This window comes from Antechinus flavipes, chromosome 4 (assembly GCF_016432865.1).
Source record: "Antechinus flavipes isolate AdamAnt ecotype Samford, QLD, Australia chromosome 4, AdamAnt_v2, whole genome shotgun sequence".
Taxonomy (NCBI): domain Eukaryota; kingdom Metazoa; phylum Chordata; class Mammalia; order Dasyuromorphia; family Dasyuridae; genus Antechinus; species Antechinus flavipes.
Window position 1 is genome coordinate 256,297,898 of NC_067401.1, and position 18,646 is coordinate 256,316,543.

Here is an 18,646-nt window from a genome sequence, read left to right on the forward strand (position 1 = left end):
GTTCTCCCATGTCTCAGCAACAGATGTTTCTGAGAAGAAGTTTGAGGCAATATAAGGAAAAGCCAAGAATCCTCTTTAACCACAAAAATAGTAGAAATATAGCAGAACATAAAAACATAAAAAATGATACATCTGAATCTCCCAGTGTTATTGTCCCCTTGTCTGACTTGGCCAGGTAAAAAGTCTGAGGTCTTAAAATTAAATTTTGCTCAAAATGAATGAATTAGATTTGTTCAGTTAAAAAGAAAGCAACATCGGGTTGGCTGCATCTTTTTTACACCCACACTAAACAAGTAAGGATCATCTGGAGTCAAAAGTATACAAAGTAAAAATATGACTTTGATCTGAGAAGATCACAGTTTTGAGTTCTGTGCTTGTGACCTAATATGCCTTATACCATTTTTCTATGTAATACAGGAAGTGGTGATCAAGAGCTGAAAATATAAATTTGGAAACAAGCTTAGTTCTAATTTTTACTTCTATAATTAATTTTCATATATTTAACATAGCTGTATAGCTCCTTTAAAAGTTATGCCTATTTATGCAAAATAAACCATTCCTCAAGGATACCTAAAAAATATTTTAATGCGTGCTTCATAATTTCACTAGTAAAATTTTTCTTCAGTTAAAAATTCATTTTTTGAATGCCTATTTTGTTCATGACATTATGACTGACATAGCCATAGTATCCCAATATTGGGGATATACATTAAAAAGTCATGTTGGGATCTTTTTTCATCACAGTAAAGATCCATTAAATATCATGATGAATCTATTATAGTATCCACACTGTGCGAGTTAAAAAATTATTAAGACAGTCCCTAATCTAAAATAGTATAGAATTAATTAACTATATAGTAGAGAGTTCCAAACTTTATATACTTATGGGCTCATTTTCAAAATTGTCACACCTCTCACTTTTCACTAAAAAAAAAAAAAAGAAAGAAAGAAAGAAAGAAAGAAAGAAAAGAAACCTATGCAAATAATTTGCTTAGCTCAGATTTTATTCAAATAAAATTTGAATTTTGTTACAACTTGTAATACCATAAACTTTAAACATATGATAAATATAACATTTACAAACATATAATAATAGACAAAATATTTATAATTCATCTTTAGAACCTATGAACATAAGCATAATAATAGTATGAAGAGAATGGGTGAGCTTTTGTAAAGTAAACTTTATTAAAAGCATGGTTATCACTGAGATACTGACATTCGTATTTTGAATCACTCAACAAAATCAGTATTTTGTCCTCATAAAGATTATAGTTGAAAAAAATCTTTTTCACACAAATAGTATTATGATTTATAACTTTGTATTTTCTTTGACAAAAACAGGTTTTATCACCTATGACCAAATATAACAAAAAGTTATTCACATGATAAGTTTACTGATTAATCTTCTTTGGATAAAGTAATACTAAATGTTTGGCATGTGAGTTTTTTCATGAAGTCATATATAGAAATTTCTATATCTTTAATATTAAATTAGGAATTTTTTAGCATAGCAGGCTTTTTCAAGTTGGGAAATATATCAAATATATTATTTTATAAATTTGTTATCAATAGTCCTTAACTTTAAAAAAAATGCAGTCACCTTATCTTTCTGAATCAATGTAAGTTTGAAGTCCTTGTGTTGACCCTCTTAGGATCTTTAATTTTTTCTAAAAATATTCACAAAACTATTTCAAGAGACTCAACAAAAGTTTTAAGAGGAAAATTTTGTTATGAAATGAAATTTGCTTCATCTTTAATGCTAAGAAAAATTGCAACTTATGCTTTTAGTTCAAACATCATTCAGAGTACATATGGAAGTCTGTTTTGCAATAAAACAAACAACAAAAAAAACTTAAATAAAAATCCCCCCTAAAAAAGTTCTCTGATCTCCTCCCACCATCATCTCACAATTTTGCAAATTGTTTTATGAAGTTAATTCCTTCATATAATTAAATTGTACCTCTAAAAATTATATATAATTACTCATTTGTATTTCTCAATATAAGCAATTTTAAAACATGAAATATGTCCAAATTATGAGGGAACACACTTTTAACTATTGCTCATAGACCTGCTTTTCATCCTGATATTGATTGAACACTGTCAGCTTAATCCAGTACAATTATTTCACATTATAGCATTTATATTTTCAAAATTCATCAATTATCTAGAATTTTTCTTGGAATGGTATTATCTTTAATAGTTTTTCAACATAACATTATCCAATATGATTTTCAACAACATATCAGATAGTATTTTTAACTATTTTCTGTTGTTTTATCCACTTTCTCTGCAAACTAATAAATTTTGGGTTTCTCAGTTTATTGATGGCAAAAAATCTTCGAACATTTAAGCAATTCTATTTTCTTGAATACTAAGTAGAACCTTTTAAAACCATCTACCAGTCATCATTTCTACTATATCAATAACTGCAGAAAGCACTATTATTTCTTCTACTGGATGAGATCTATTACAGTTAGAAATTCTTTGTGCAATCTTATACAAGGCAAGCAATCTTTTTTCTTAGACTTTTTTAAAACTTGTTTTTGCTTCCTAAAAACATTTAATTTTCTCAGGAAAGGTTCTTGTCTTCTGAATATGAAATTTCAAGATACAATTTTCAATTCCTTAATTCTAATGCTATTTGAGGCTAATGTAATCATACAAAGTAAACAACAATTTTTCCTCTCCTTCAATAATTGTATTTGTGAATCTCAATGATAGTTGATCATATTTTCTGAATTTGACCTTTCTAGCTTGTATTTTTGTGTTTCCACTACTATAATTATTCCCACTGTCTTTATTTATATTTATTCCAGATATGTCAGTGAGTTTTATCTTTATTATTTATCGCAGAGGAATATTACTTTGCTTTTTAAAATTTGAATCAATAAAAATAAGAAAAATAAACAAATTTGATCACTGAAAACTTTAAATGGTTATTTATAATTTTTCAAAATTTTGAAAAATAAAAATGTCATTACAATCTTATAAAATTGAACTTACCAAAATGAATAATATGAAAAAACATAATATACAATTGCATTTTAACTTCCAAATGAAAATTGTTTAATTTTGAATTTAGATTCTTTTTATTCAAATTCAGCAAACTAAAAGATTGCATAATTCATGTCATAAGCCTATGATGATGATAATGGCAGATCATGTCCAGAAATTGTCAGAGCTTATGTTTTGCTAGTATAGCTACTGGGTGATCTCCAGGCCACAATAAAGCAATGGAAGATTGCTTTTGCCCCCCCAAAAATATATTATATATCTATATCTATGTAGATATAGATATATAGATATATATATTTGTGAGTAAATGAAAGAGTTAGGATTTTTTTTTATATTGGGAACTCCTAGATTGGGAAAAAAACAATGCAAATTATAATTATTTATGTTAGCAGATAACTCTGGGAAATTCTGAGGCACATGGAGGTTAAGAGGATTGAAAATCATAACTATTAAATGTTAAAGATAGGATTTGAATCTATGTTTTCTTGACTGTAGGTCTAGCAATCCATTCATTATACTACAGACATATATATACACAATTAGATGTATTTGGGGCCAGGTAAGTGGCACAGTGGGTAAAGTATTGGACCTAGAGTCAGAAGACTCATCTTCCTGAATTCAAATCTGCTCTAAGACACTTACTATTTGGACAAGGCACTTAACCCAATTTGCCTCAGTTTCTTCATCTGTAAAACAAGCTAGGCAAACCACTCTTGTATCTTTGCCCAGAAAACCCAAAGTGAAATGACAGAAAGTTGGAAACAATTGAACAACTAATGGGCAGACATTAACTAAGTTGTGGAAATAAAAAATACAGAAGTTAAATAATTCTGGCTCTCAAGTAGTTAGCATCCCGGGGGGGGAAGGAAAAATATAAATATATACATATACATATATAGAAAGAGAGACATACATTATGTACAGAATAAATACACACACACACACAGAGATGTATACATATGTATACACATATATATTTAATTATTTATATGATACAAGGTTGTTTTGAGAAGGAAGATTGGGAAAATTAAAAAAGCTTCAGGTAGAGGGTGGCACTTTAGTTGAGCTTTGAAGAAAATCAGAGATTCCAGAATCCCCTCTTCCAAAGGTCCAGAAAATAGGTCAAAAGTAAACACCTAAGTAGCTAACATGCAATAGCTATATGACAGCAAAAATAGCATTTTTAATGCTTTAAGGTTTACAATGATTTATAAATATTATTTCATTGTATTCTTTCAAACAACTTTAGGAGCTAGGCATTATTATTTAAGAAGAATGGGGGAAAGGAAATAAGTATTTATATAGTGCCAATCATATTCCAGGAATTGTATTAAGCACTTTTTACAACTATTACCTTATTTAATCTTCAAAACAACCCTCCCAGTAAGATATCACTATTGTCTCCGTTTTACAAGGAGGAAACTGACGCAGACGGGTAAAGTGAGTTACCCAGAATCACACAGCTAATAAGTATTTGGGATGTGGATTTGAACTAAGATCTTCCTGATTCCACGCCCAGTTCTCTATGCTAATTAGCTACCCCTATTATCATCTCCATTTTACAAACGAGAAAACTGAGACAGATACTGAGGCAATATTGGACAAGTCACTTATTCTCTTTGGATCTATTATCTCCTTTATAAAATGACAAAGTAAAACTAGATAATCTCTAAGGTTCTTTCCAAATTTAGATTCTCTGATGGTATATTTTTCCAGTCACATATATACATGATAGATATGTGAAGATGTGAACATGTAGACACACTATACAGAGAGCTTCAAGAGTCATGCCAAGTGATTTGAAAGGTAACAAACTGAGCAGGTAGTTGACTCAGTGGATAAAGAACTGGGTGGACCTGGAGTCAGAGTTCAAAATCTGGTCTCATATAGGTACTAGTTGAGTAACCCTAGACAAGTCATATAACTCTGTCTACTTTAGTTTTCCATCTGTAAAATGAACTAGAAAAAGAAATGAAAAACCATTCCATCTTTGCACACACAAAATACCAAAATAGGATCACAAAAAAAAATCAAACAACTGAAAAACAACTGAACAACCACAACTATTACTACTCTTAAGAAAGTGGTGGATAAATGTTAATAATTCAGATTATTAAAAGTATTTCAGATGTACTTTTTTCAGAGAATCATTTGTTAAACATTTATCATTATATCCCTGAATAAAAATTCTTTTGGTATGCTACAACCACATAATTCTCCAATTAAAATTTGCCTAATTCCAAAGCAAATAGGTAGAAATTGACCTGTGGAAAAGAAATAATCTTTTCCACAGGTCAAAGAAATAATAAAAGCAGCAATTATAAATCACAAGTCCCTCTCTGCCATTTGCCTTGTACAACTCTTGCTGGATCTCATAAACAAATAAGCATACTCTAATCAATAATGGATTGGTAAAGGATTTGAGTTTACCCTCAATTCATCTTTTTAATAATTCAGAGGAAACTGATATTAGATAGCCTTAGCTCAGTGGAGAGTATTCACCTAGTGTCAAGAGTGAAGAGAGACTGAAATAAGTTTATTACAAAACTGAGACCTCTCACATTACCATCACTAGGCAGAAAATAGTATGAATCAAAAGCCTGCTGGTATTTACTCATAAAGGAATAAGGAAGAAAGAGTGCTCTCTGCTAAGTATTTACTCCCCACTCCCACCCCCAAAGAAGGTCAACTATTTAAAAAAGATGTTCCCATAGTCACTAAAGTATAACAACCATTTTACGGTGGCAAAAAAACTGGAAACAAAATAGATGACCAGGGATGGAGAATGGCTAAGCACATTATGGCATGTCAGTAGAATAGAATATACATGTACCATAAGAAACAATGACTATGAAGAATATAAGGAACCATGGAAACACTTCTATGAACTGATACAAAGTAAAGTAAGCATAAGTGGGGAGACAATAAACACAAAGTAAATGACAACAAACAAAAATCTAAATTCTGTGAAATCATAAGGATCAAGCTTGACCCCAAAGAAGAAATACAAGAATTTACCTTCTTTCTTTTTCCAAAGAAGTGGGGAATGGAGGGAGAATACTGTATAGAATGGTAGCCTTGGTTGATGTGGTAGTTGTATCACTTTCTTCCCTTTATTTAAAGGATGAAAGACAACAAACAAAAATCTAAATTCTGTGAAATTATAATGATTAAGCTTGACCCCAAAAAAGATATAGAAGAATTTGCCTTCCTTCATTTTCCAGAGAACTGGGGAATGGATGGGGAATACTGTGTAGAATGGTAGCCTTGATTGATGTGGTAGTTGTGTCACTTCCCCCCACCCCCTTTATTTAAAGGATATGAGAGGATAAGGGAAGGATATATTGGGAAATGAAGATGACATGGTAACAAAAAATCAATAAACTTTTTTTTAAGTGATAAAAGGCAAAAATAAAGAAATGTTTGACAAAGGATCAGTGGCCTATTTTAGCCATGTTCCAATGATATAATATAATACTTCTAGTCGTTGAGCCATCAGATTTACATAGGATTAAATAGGAAGGAGGGAAAAAATAGGAAAAAGGATGCATCATAATTTTATGGATTTAGAAAAAATTAAAAGTAGAAAGGCAAATAGATTGTCACTACTAATTTGTTGGATGGAAACTGGAATGTTTACAGAATCGGTTACAGAGTTTGTAGTCTGCAAATCCAACTCATATTCCAAACTTGAATACCCAGTCTTACACAATGAAAAGGAATTTACAAGTCAAAACATGACAAGAATGAAAGAGGAGAAAATGACATTAGTTATTAGTAGAAGAGTTACCTTCTGCATGTTACAGAATTCTTCTGGTAGACTTCCTTAGTGAGTTAGTTCCCTACCAATCAGATACTGGGATACTTAAAGTAGAAAGTGACTTTTCATTCATAAATCTCCCCTTCACTCCCCAGATCAAAAGCTTAATCTGATGATCATGACTTTTTAGAAATCAGAGGTGGTAAAGTGGATAGTGCACTGGGCCTGGAACAGGGAGAATTATCTTCCAAAGTTCAAATCTGGCCTCCAACACTTACCAGCTGTGTAACCTTGAACAAGTCACTTAACCCTGTTTGCCTCAGTTTTCTTAACTTTAAAATGAACAGGAGAAGGAAATGGTAAACCACACAAGTACCACACAAGTATCTTTGCTAAGAAAATCCCAAATAGCATCAGAAAAAGTATAATACAACTGAAACAATTGAACATTAGCATCATTAGAGAAGGTTACTCTCTTATTCACTCACCTTCTCCTAGAATCCCTAATTTTCTTCAGAGTTCAGCTCAAGTTAGCTGCTCCAATTACAGTGAATTTATTTTATGTATGTATGTGCAAGCAAGGGTGCAAATACATATTTCTTTCAAAAAATAGTAAATTCCATGAGAACAAGGACTATTTTCTTTTTCTTTTTATATACGCAGTAGCAGTTTAGGATCTAGCATATAATAGGAACATAATGATTACTGGCTTGATGCCATTGTCAACTTAAAGTACTTAAGGTATCTTAAATGTTTTCCAAATCTCTCTGAAATTTATACATGACTTCAACCTTCTGGAGCTCTAGAACTATCCAGTGCTTGGCATCTAGTAAGTGCTTAATAAACATTTGTTGATTAATTGATAAACTGTTTGATGAGTCAAATCCTGCAAAGTGACACTAGCAGACTCTCTAACTGGTCTCTCTAATTTTTAGAAGCATAGAATTTTTAATGAGAAATGTTAGAAATCATTGTTTCTGACTCTGTTCTTTGCTGTTTGTGTGACATTAGACAAATCTCTATTTCTCATTGAAATTTGATTTCTTTATCAAAAGGGCTTGACTATATCCTATGAGCTCTAAAGTCCTATACTCACATGTTTATTTAATTTAGATACCTCTAATCTAAATTTCTCATTATGCAGATGAGGAAAATAAAAGAGAGAAGTGGAATTATGGGCCAGATCCCACAGGGATCTTTTTATTACCCCACACTTTTAGAGTATACAAACAAGAGCTACATGACTGTGATAAATACAGTTATAAGAAAGCATCTAGCAGTTATCAGTGAGTTAAAATCCAGAGAGACATTGTACAAGATCCCAGATTACTCAGATAACAGATAGATCTGATGGATTGTTTGTGAATTTTGAAAGCATTGTGAAAGTTGAAAAATCTTGGAAATAGGATTGAGTAATGTTAATCTGGATATAGAAAAAGGATATCCTAATTGTTAGGGGAAAAAAAAGAAAGGAAAAAGAGGAAAAATAAAAACCTAGCATTTATATAGTATTCTTAAAGTTTCTAATGTGATTCGCAATTATCTCATATTATTCTGAAAATAACTCTAGGAAAGATGTGCTAGAAGGTAGCAAAGGGGATAGAAGGGAGAGGAGGAGAAAAAAGGAAGAAGAGGGGTCAAAAAGGAAGGAAATTAGAAGGGAGAAGAGAAGAGCGAACAGAAGAGAATGGAAAGGAGGGGAGAAAAAAAACAGCGAGGAAAGAAAAGGAGGGGAATCAAAAGGGTAGGGAAGGGAAGAGGAGAGGTGATAGAATGAAAGTGATAGAAAAATAAAAGATAAATTTTAGAATATCTCTGAGCTTCAGAGATTTCCTTATTTGTAAAATGAGATTAATCATTTCTACAATGCCCCATTCCCAGAGTAAGGATCAAATGAGATGATATATGTAGAGCGCTATACAAATGGAAACACTACACTGATTCGTGAACATTCAACTACTAGTTTCACCACAGTGACTAAGAAAAAACAAACAGCACAAGAAAAAATCCTTGGGAGTCAGGCTAGGTTAAAGAAGCATTGTGCTGAGAAAATCACAGGAAAACTAGAATACTGATCTAAGGTCCTAGATTGAAGGTGGTTGTATCAGTTGTATCAGCAGATATTCCGCCTTTAACAGCCAGCTACATCACCATAGCCAAACACTTTCTTACCTATAGCTTCCTCCAGAATATCAAAATATGGAACCTATTTACTGGGCCACACATATTCCTCTATTTCATATTCTAAAAATAAGAGCATCTCTAATACGATATTAAATAATAATGGTGATAGTGGGCAACCTTGCTTCACTCCAGATCTTACTGGGAAAGGTTCCAGTTTTTCCCCATTGCATATGATGCTTACTGATGGTTTTAAATATATGCTCCTGACTATTTTAAGGAAAAGTCCATTTATTCCTATGCTCTCAAGTGTTTTTATTAGGAATGGATGTTGGATTTTATCAAATGCTTTTTCTGCATCTATTGAGATGATCATATGGTTTTTGTTTGTTTGGTTATTGATATAGTCAATTATGCTAATAGTTTTCCTAATATTGAACCAGCCCTGTGTTCCTGGTATAAATCCTACTTGGTCATAGTGTATTATCCTGGTGACGATTTTCTGTAATCTTTTTGCTAATATTTTATTTAAGATTTTAGCATCAATATTCATTAGGGAGATTGGTCTATAGTTTTCTTTCTCTGTTTTCAGCCTACCTGGTTTAGGTATCAGTACCATGTCTGTGTCATAAAAGGAGTTTGGTAGGACTCCTTCAATCCCTATTTTTTCAAATAGTTTATATAACATTGGAATTAATTGTTCTTTAAATGTTTGGTAGAATTCACATGTAAATCCATCTGGTCCTGGGGATTTTTTCTTAGGGAGTTGATTGATAGTTTGTTCTATTTCTTTTTCTGAGATGGGACTGTTTAGGATATTTACTTCTTCCTCTGTTAGTTTGGGCAAGCTATATTTTTGGAGGTATTTTTCTATTTCATTTAAGTTGTCGAATTTATTGGCATAAAGTTGGGCAAAGTAACTCCTAATTATTGCTCTAATTTCCTCTTCGTTAGTGGTGAGTTCTCCCTTTTCATTTTTAAGACTAACAATTTGATTTTCCTCTTTCCTTTTTTTAATCAGATTTACTAAGGGTTTGTCTATTTTGTTGGTTTTTTCATAGAACCAACTCTTAGTTTTATTAATCAATTCAATAGTTTTTTTACTTTCAATTTTATTGATCTCACCTTTTATTTTTAGAATTTCAAGTTTAGTGTTTGACTGGGGGTTTTTAATTTGTTCCTTTTCTAGCATTTTTAGTTGCAAACCCAATTCATTGACCTTCTCTTTCTCTATTTTATACAAATAGGCCTCTAGAGATATGAAATTTCCCCTTATTACCGCTTTGGCTGCATCCCATACATTTTGGTATGATGTCTCATTATTATCGTTTTCTTGGGTGAAGTTATTAATTATGTCTATGATTTGCTGTTTCACCCAATCATTCTTTAGTATGAGATTATTTAGTTTCCAATTATTTTTTGGTCTACTTCCCCCTGGTTTTTTGTTGAATATAATTTTCATTGCATCGTGGTCTGAAAAGGATGCATTTACTATTTCTGCCTTACTGCATTTGAGTTTGAGGTTTTTATGTCCTAATATATGGTCAATTTTTGTATAGGTTCCATGAATTGCTGAAAAGAAAGTGTATTCCTTTCTGTCTCCATTACATTTTCTCCAGAGATCTATCATATCTAACTTTTCTAGTATTCTATTTACCTCTTTGACTTCTTTCTTATTTATTTTGTGGTTTGATTTATCTAATTCTGAGAGTGCAAGGTTAAGATCTCCCACTATTATAGTTTTACTGTCTATTTCTTCTTGCAGCTCTCTTAGTTTCTCTTTTAAGAATTTAGATGCTACCCCACTTGGTGCATATATGTTTAATATAGATAGTGCTTCATTATCCATGCTACCCTTTAGCAAGATATAGTGCCCTTCCTTATCTCTTTTAATTAGATCAATTTTTGCTTTAGCTTGATCTGAGATCAGGATGGCTACCCCTGCTTTTTTGACTTCACCTGAAGCATAGTAGATTTTGCTCCAACCTTTTACCTTTAACCTGCATGTATCTCCCCGCTTCAGGTGTGTTTCCTGTAAACAACATATTGTAGGATTCTGGCTTTTAATCCATTCTGCTAACCGCTTCCTCTTTATGGGGGAGTTTACCCCGTTCACATTTATGGTTAGAATGACCAATTCTGTATTACTTGCCATCTTGTTAACCCCGGTTTATGCTTTTCTCTCTTCTTTCCCCTTTCCCCCCCTTCCCAGTATTAAGCTTGTGAGCACCACTTGCTTCTCACAGCCCTCCCTTTTTAGTATCCCTCCCCCCGCCTTAGAGTTCCTCCCCCTATCTTACCCCTTTCCCTCCCAGTTCCCGTATTCCCTTCCGCTTAGCTTATTCCTTCCCTTTTCACTTTTCCCTTCTCACTTTTCAATGAGGTGGGAGAAGTTTCACCATAGATTGAATATGTCTTAAGATTTTTCACTTTAAGCCAATTCTGAAGGCAGTAAGATACCCACTATATTCATCCCCCTCCATTCTTTCTCTCAGATATAATAGGTTTCCTATGCCTCTTCATGAGATATACTACCCCCCCCTTTACCCTTTTTCTGATACAATGTCCTTTCCACATCAATTTCTAGAACAAGGTATACATGTATTCTTTATACATCTATATAGTCAAAATATAGTTCCCAAGATTAATCTTTACCTTTTTAGATTTCTCTTGAGTTCTATATTTGTAGATCAAACTTTTTGTTAAGTTCTGGTTTTTTCATCAGAAATAGATGAAATTCGCTTACTTCGTTGAATGTCCATCTTCTTCCCTGGAAAAAGATGCTCATTCTCGCTGGGTAAGTTATTTTTGGTTGCATACCAAGTTCCTTAGCCTTTCAGAATATCATATTCCAGGCCCTTCGATCTTTTAATGTGGATGCTGCCAGATCCTGGGTGATCCTTATTGTGGCTCCTTGATACTTGAATTGGGTTTTTCTAGCCGCTTGCAATATTTTTTCCTTCATCTGAGGGTTCTGGCATTTGGCCACTATATTCCTTGGTGTTTTGATTTTAGGATCCCTTTCAGTGGGTGATCGATGAATCCTTTCAATGTTTATTTTTTCCTCTGTTCCTATGACTTCTGGGCAGTTCTCTTTGATAATTTCCTGGAAAATAGTGTCCAGGCTCTTTTTTTCATCATGTTTTTCTGGAAGTCCAATGATTCTCAGATTGTCTCTCCTGGATCTGTTTTCCAGGTCTGTTGTCTTCCCCAGAAGGTATTTCACATTTTTCTCCATTGTTTGATTTTTTTGGATTTGCTTGACTGATTCTTCTTGTCTCCTCGAGTCATTCAATTCCACTTGTTCAATTCTGATTTTCAGTGAAGTATTTTCTTCACTCACTTTTTTAAGATCTTTTTCTAATTGTCCAATTGAGTTCTTTTGTTCTGTGGAATTTTTTTCCATTTCGCCAATTTTGTTTTTTAGAGAGCTGTTTTCTGTTTCCAGTTCACTAATCCTATTTTTCAAGGATTTTACTTCTTTATCCACTCTGTCTTTAACTTTCTCCAGGCTCTTTTCCCAAGCCTCCCTCTCCTTTTGCCAAGCCTCCCTCTCCTTTTCCCAAGCCTCCCTCTGCTTTCCCCATTTTTCTTCTAGCTCCCTTGTGAGAGCCTTTATAATCACTTCTATGAGGTTCATCTGTGCTGAGGAACAGATGATCTCCTCCTTTGGGGATTCACCTGGGGACTGTCTGTTTTTAGTCTCCTCAGGATTTAGAGTCTGCTCTCTATCTGTATAGAAGCTGTCAAGGGTTAAAGTCCTCTTCAGCTTCTTGCTCATTCTGTCTAATAATCAGAGACAAACTACCAAAGAAAAACAGAAAAAAACTGGAGTCTTTCTTTGGGGGAGGGGCTGGGTATGTTATCGAGCTTCCTCTACAGACTGCAGGAGGCAGCAGTGAGGCACTAGCAGGACTGTGTTGCGGGTGCGCTCTGAGATCCCAGAGCGTGCTGAGTCACTGTGGGGGAGAAAGGGGGGGGGGCGGCCAGGTCCCGAGAGACTCCAGCTGTTTGGGGTTGTATTCTTCAGCCCCGGTGTTTTTAGCTTCTCTGCTGGGCTGCTGACTTGCTGCCGGAGCAAAGTATCCAAACCTGTAGTGAAGCTCTCCCCACAGAGACGGCTGCGATCACTCCCCACCCCCTCTCCAGTCTGCTCCCGTGCTCTCATTGCCACTGCCCTCAGCCTGTGCCCGATCTAAAACCATCCCAGCCCTCCAGTAAAGACAGACCTTTCTTGGCGGATCTCAAGGATGGCTTCTCTTGGTAACTATATGTGGGTTTTTTTCAGTCAAGCATTAATTCAGAGGCTTGTAATGAAGTGGATAGTGAGAGAAAGCGTGGAGCTTATGCAGCAGTGTGCCTCCTCTCCGCCATCTTAACCGGAAGTGCCATTCTCCAATTGATAAATGGTCAAAGGATATGAACAGACAATTTTCAGAGGATGAAATTGAAACTATTACCACTCATATGAAAGAGTGTTCCAAATCATTATTGATCAGAGAAATGCAAATTAAGACAACTCTGAGATACCACTACACACCTGTCAGATTGGCTAAGATGACAGGAAAAAATAATGATGAATGTTGGAGGGGATGCGGGAAAACGGGGACACTAATGCATTGTTGGTGGAGTTGTGAACGAATCCAACCATTCTGGAGAGCAATCTGGAATTATGCCCAAAAAATTATCAAATTGTGCATACCCTTTGATCCAGCAGTGTTTCTATTGGGCTTATATCCCAAAGAAATACTAAAGAAGAGAAAGGGACCTGTATGTGCCAAAATGTTTGTAGCAGCCCTGTTTGTAGTGGCTAGAAACTGGAAAATGAATGGATGCCCATTAATTGGAGAATGGCTGGGTAAATTGTGGTATATGAATGTTATGGAATATTATTGTTCTGTAAGAAATGACCAGCAGGATGAATACAGAGAGGACTGGCGAGACTTACATGACCTGATGCTAAGTGAAATGAGCAGAACCAGGAGATCATTATACACTTCGACAACGATATTGTATGAGGACATATTTTGATGGAAGTGGATTTCTTTGACAAAGAGACCTGAGTTTCAATTGATAAATGACGGACAAAAGCAGCTACACCCAAAGAAAGAACACTGGGAAACGAATGTGAACTATCTGCATTTTTGTTTTTCTTCCCGGGTTATTTATACCTTCTGAATCCAATTCTCCCTATGCAACAAGAGAACTGTTCAGTTCTGCAAACATATATTGTATCTAGGATATACTGCAACATATCCAACATATAAAGGACTGCTTGCCATCTAGGGGAGGGGGCGGAGGGAGGGAGGGAGGGAAAAAAAATCGGAACAGAAACAAGTGTCAATATAAAGTAATTATTAAATAAAAATTAAATTAAAAAAAATTTAAAAAATTAAAAAAATAAAAATAAGAGCGTCTATAGATCTTGACTTTAAGGATGAGTGTGAACTTCATTATACACAGTCATTGAATAAGTTGTTAAGCAAAGACTCGAGATAAAAAACAAAAACAAAACCAATCTATCTTTTAAGGAATAGTGATCATAAAAGCATAGATTAAGTGTTGAAAGGAAATTAAAGGTCATCAAGTTCAACCTCTTGGTTGCACAGATGGAGGAACTGAGGTACAGAGAAGTTAAGCAATTTGTCCAAAGTTATACCACTAGTAAATATCTGAGGGACAATTTGACATAAATTTTAATAATTCCAAGCCCAGTGCTCCATGCAAAATTTCACACTACCACCTTCTGTGTATATATAAACCCAACATCTAAACAAATATTCTATATATATTTACACGCAGAGGAACTGAATTCAATTCCAATCTTTGGCACTTAACTACCTATCAACATAAACCAGTCATGTTAGCAGTCTAGTTTCACTTTCCTCAATCTGTATAATGCGTGCATTGAGTTAGTAGGTCTTCCCTTCCAACTGTAGATCCCAGTGTCTCAGTTTCTCCATCTATAAAATAGGGATAATAGCACCTGTCTTCCAAGGTTGTTGTAAAGACAAAAAAAGATATTTACAATATGTTTTACAAACCTTAAAGTACTACATAAAAGCTCATTATTATTATCATACTATCCAATTTTTCTCTTCTCCAAGCTAAACATGATCAGTTTTTTCAAAAGTTCTTCATTTGATCTGGTTCCCAGTGTACCTATTATTTTTGGATGCTTTGTCTGGAAGCATACCTTAGCCTTTTGTAAATGTGGAATTTGAACTAAATACAATATTCTTCATGTGACCTGACCAAGACAAAGTATAACAAGATATCATCTCCCTCATTTTAATTATCATGCCTCCTATAAACAATATAATTTGCTGCCATAATTGCATTGTTTATTCATATTGAACTTATGAGGAACTAATACTCCCAGATCTTTGCCACACAATTTCTCTAGTCATACCTTCCTACTTTTTTGTGGAGCTGATTTTTTAACAATAAGGATTCATATTAAATTTCATTTCAATAGATATAATCCATCATTCTGGTCCATGACAATATTTTTTAGATACTAACTCTAGTATACAATAGGTTTATTATTCATCCTGAGTTTGTAACACTTACAAATTTATTTAAAATTTTTATATCAATATTCATTAGGGAAATTAATCTAAAGTGTTTTTTCTTTGTTTTGGCTCTTCCTGGTTAAGGGATCAGCATTATATTTGGGTCATAAAATTAATTTTGTAGACTCCTCAGTAGCCTACTTTCCCAAATACTTTGTATGGTATTGGAATCAATTGCTCTTTAAATGTTTGGTAGAATTATCTCGTTAATTCATTTGATCCTGGAAACTATTTCTTAGAGATTTTATTAATGGTTTATTCGATTTCTTTTTTAATGAAATTATTTAATTATTCTGTTTCCTCTTCTATTAATCTGGGTAATTTATATTTTTGTAAACATTCATACATTTCACTTAAATTGCTACATTTATTGGCATACAATTAGACAAAATACTTCCTAATTATTGATTTAATTTCCTCTTTGTTGGTAATGAATTCATTTTTTTTCATTTTTAAGATTGGCAATTTAGTTTTATTTTTTTCTTTCCTTTGAATCAAATTAACAAAAGATTTGTATATTTTGATATTTGCGAATTTAAAACTGAAATGAGTACCTGGTACAACGGTGGCCACAGTAATAGGAGCCTTCCAGCATATGTGTTTAAGATCAAATAGTTTTCAAGTTTATAACTTTGGGTTACCAAAACTAAATATTATCCTACTATCAGCTATCAGTCCAGAATTTGGAATATGCAATTTATTTAAAGGGAAGGGCACAAAGTAATAGATTGTAAATCAGTTACTATCACACTGTAACCATGTCACTTCTGTGATTTGTCTCTTTTTGCCAAGGAAAGTTAAAAAGAAAAGCAGCATATTCTGTTCCCTCCAAGAGTGATATAGCAGACCAGAAGAGAGAAAGATTTTTGAGAGTTTTCCAAATCATTCAGTATCATTAATGATTTTACCATTTGTGCTCAACAGTCTAATGACTCTCATAGAGAAGAAAGCTTCCCTTTTGATACATAGACTCAAATCAAGACCCTGAAAGGATGTAAAGGAAAAGAATGAGTTACCTATTTTTGTATGTTGGAGAGATGGGTTTAAATCCTGTCCTAGCATCAAATTCTCCTTATCTAGATGCTCTCATCCAACCCCTCATCACATGGAAAGACACATTTTTCATTAAATGAAGAGGTCACAAGTGGCATGCACAGGTAGAACTGTGTGGGGAAATTTGTACAGCACCTGGCTACATATGTTTGGCTCCATGCCTTTCTTTTAGGTTCTCTCCAATTAAAAGCACATTTATTTACAACATTAAAAATACCACAAAAGACCCAATCCTAAAGAATTTTCTTAAATTAAGAAAAAATCCTCACTATATACAGGTTTTTAGTTAATTTCTCCACTGAAGTTTTTTGTATCTTTTTCCCCAGCTAGAAATCAAAAGGAAGCATCCTTTATTTTAATTAGGTGTACCAAAGGTGAGCTTTTGCTGATTACTCCCCTTTCATCATAAATCTTAGGCTTTTTTGTAACCCTGATATCTTGCTTTTTGGCCTCTTTCAGCAAGGAATGACCAAACAGCAGCCAAATTGAAAGAGAAGCCAAATTCTTGGCCATCATGGAACTTAATCACCCAAAGAGTCAGAAGAACTAAAAAGCATCTTATGACACATGACCTAGTGAGAGAAGGAAGGGAGAGAAGGGAAACAAACTCAACTGAACTATAAATTGTTCTCTCCTAGGAAGGGATACCATTTGCAGAGAGGTTTTAGGTTGAACCCTAAAACTCTTGTTTTGGATCATGGCTATAAACTGGTTCAAGTCTACCTAAAGTTGGGAAAAATTACAACATGTCGTCATATGTAATGCTTCAAAGTGCATAAAGCTTCTTACATTCACTATCTCATTTAATCCTTTTAATTTAACTTAATTTAATAAAACATACCTCCAATTTTAAACAATTAACGATTAAAAACAACAACAACAACAACAACAACAACAACAACTGAGGCTCAGAATGTACCTTGCCATGTACCAGGGTCATACAACTACTAAGTAGATAAGAGAACATTAAAACCTTAATGTCTTCAGACTCCAAGAACCACATTCTTTCCACAATGAATTAATTCAATAGATATAGCCTAAGATTGCATTAAAGTCTCCACTTAAAGCTCCACTCTGATATTTCACCATGGCATGGAAGATACTATAAAACATCAAATTGTATCCAGAGGAATGTAATAATTATTTTTACATATTCCTTCTTTTTCACAAAATTATCCTATTTGCCAAAGTGCTATCAAGGAGCAAATATATCAATTAAAATGATATAGGGAACATAATGTGTGTTTACATTAACTTGATTTGACTTAGGGTGTGAAGCCTTATATGAAATAAACTTGTTGGGCCAAAGACACCATAGAACTATGGTGTACTACTACTCATTATTATGAGAAGTAGCACAGTATGAGAAAGTAGATAAAGAGCCAGTTTGGGGGTCAGGAAATCATGGGTTTGAGTCATGGCTGTGATATATGCCAGTGGTATAAAGTATGGGGAAATCACTCACCCACTTCATGCTCCCTGGCAATTCTCTAGGACTTTACAATTGAGTAAATTCCATCCATTTGCATTAGTGGAAGTAATTTTTGTAATGGGAGCTCCCTACATCAATGAAATCACTGTCCTAACTTGTTATAAAAAGTGTTAACATATAATACTGTGGGTTTTTTTTAACAAATGACATAACTGAAATATCACTGCCAACATACACTGGCTTCTGCTAAAAGTTTGTAAAACTTTAAAAATTCAAGCCACTTAGTACTATATTATTGATGAAAAGTTTTTTTTTCCCTTTTCTTTTTTTCTTTTTTAAGATTAATACAAGTCACATGGACCCACACAACACCATATACCAAGATAAGATCAAAGTGGGTCCATGATTTAGGCATAAAGAATGAGATCATAAATAAATTAGAGGAACATAGGATAATTTATCTCTCAGACTTGTGGAAGAGGAAGGAATTTGTGACCAAAGAAGAATTAGAGATCATTATTGATCACAAAATAGAAAATTTTTATTACATCAAATTAAAAAGCCTTTGTACAAACAAAACTAACGCAAACAAAATTAGAAGGGAAGATACAAACTGGGAAAACATTTTTACAGTTAAAGGGTTTGATAAAGACCTCATTTCCCAAATATATAGAGAATTTACTC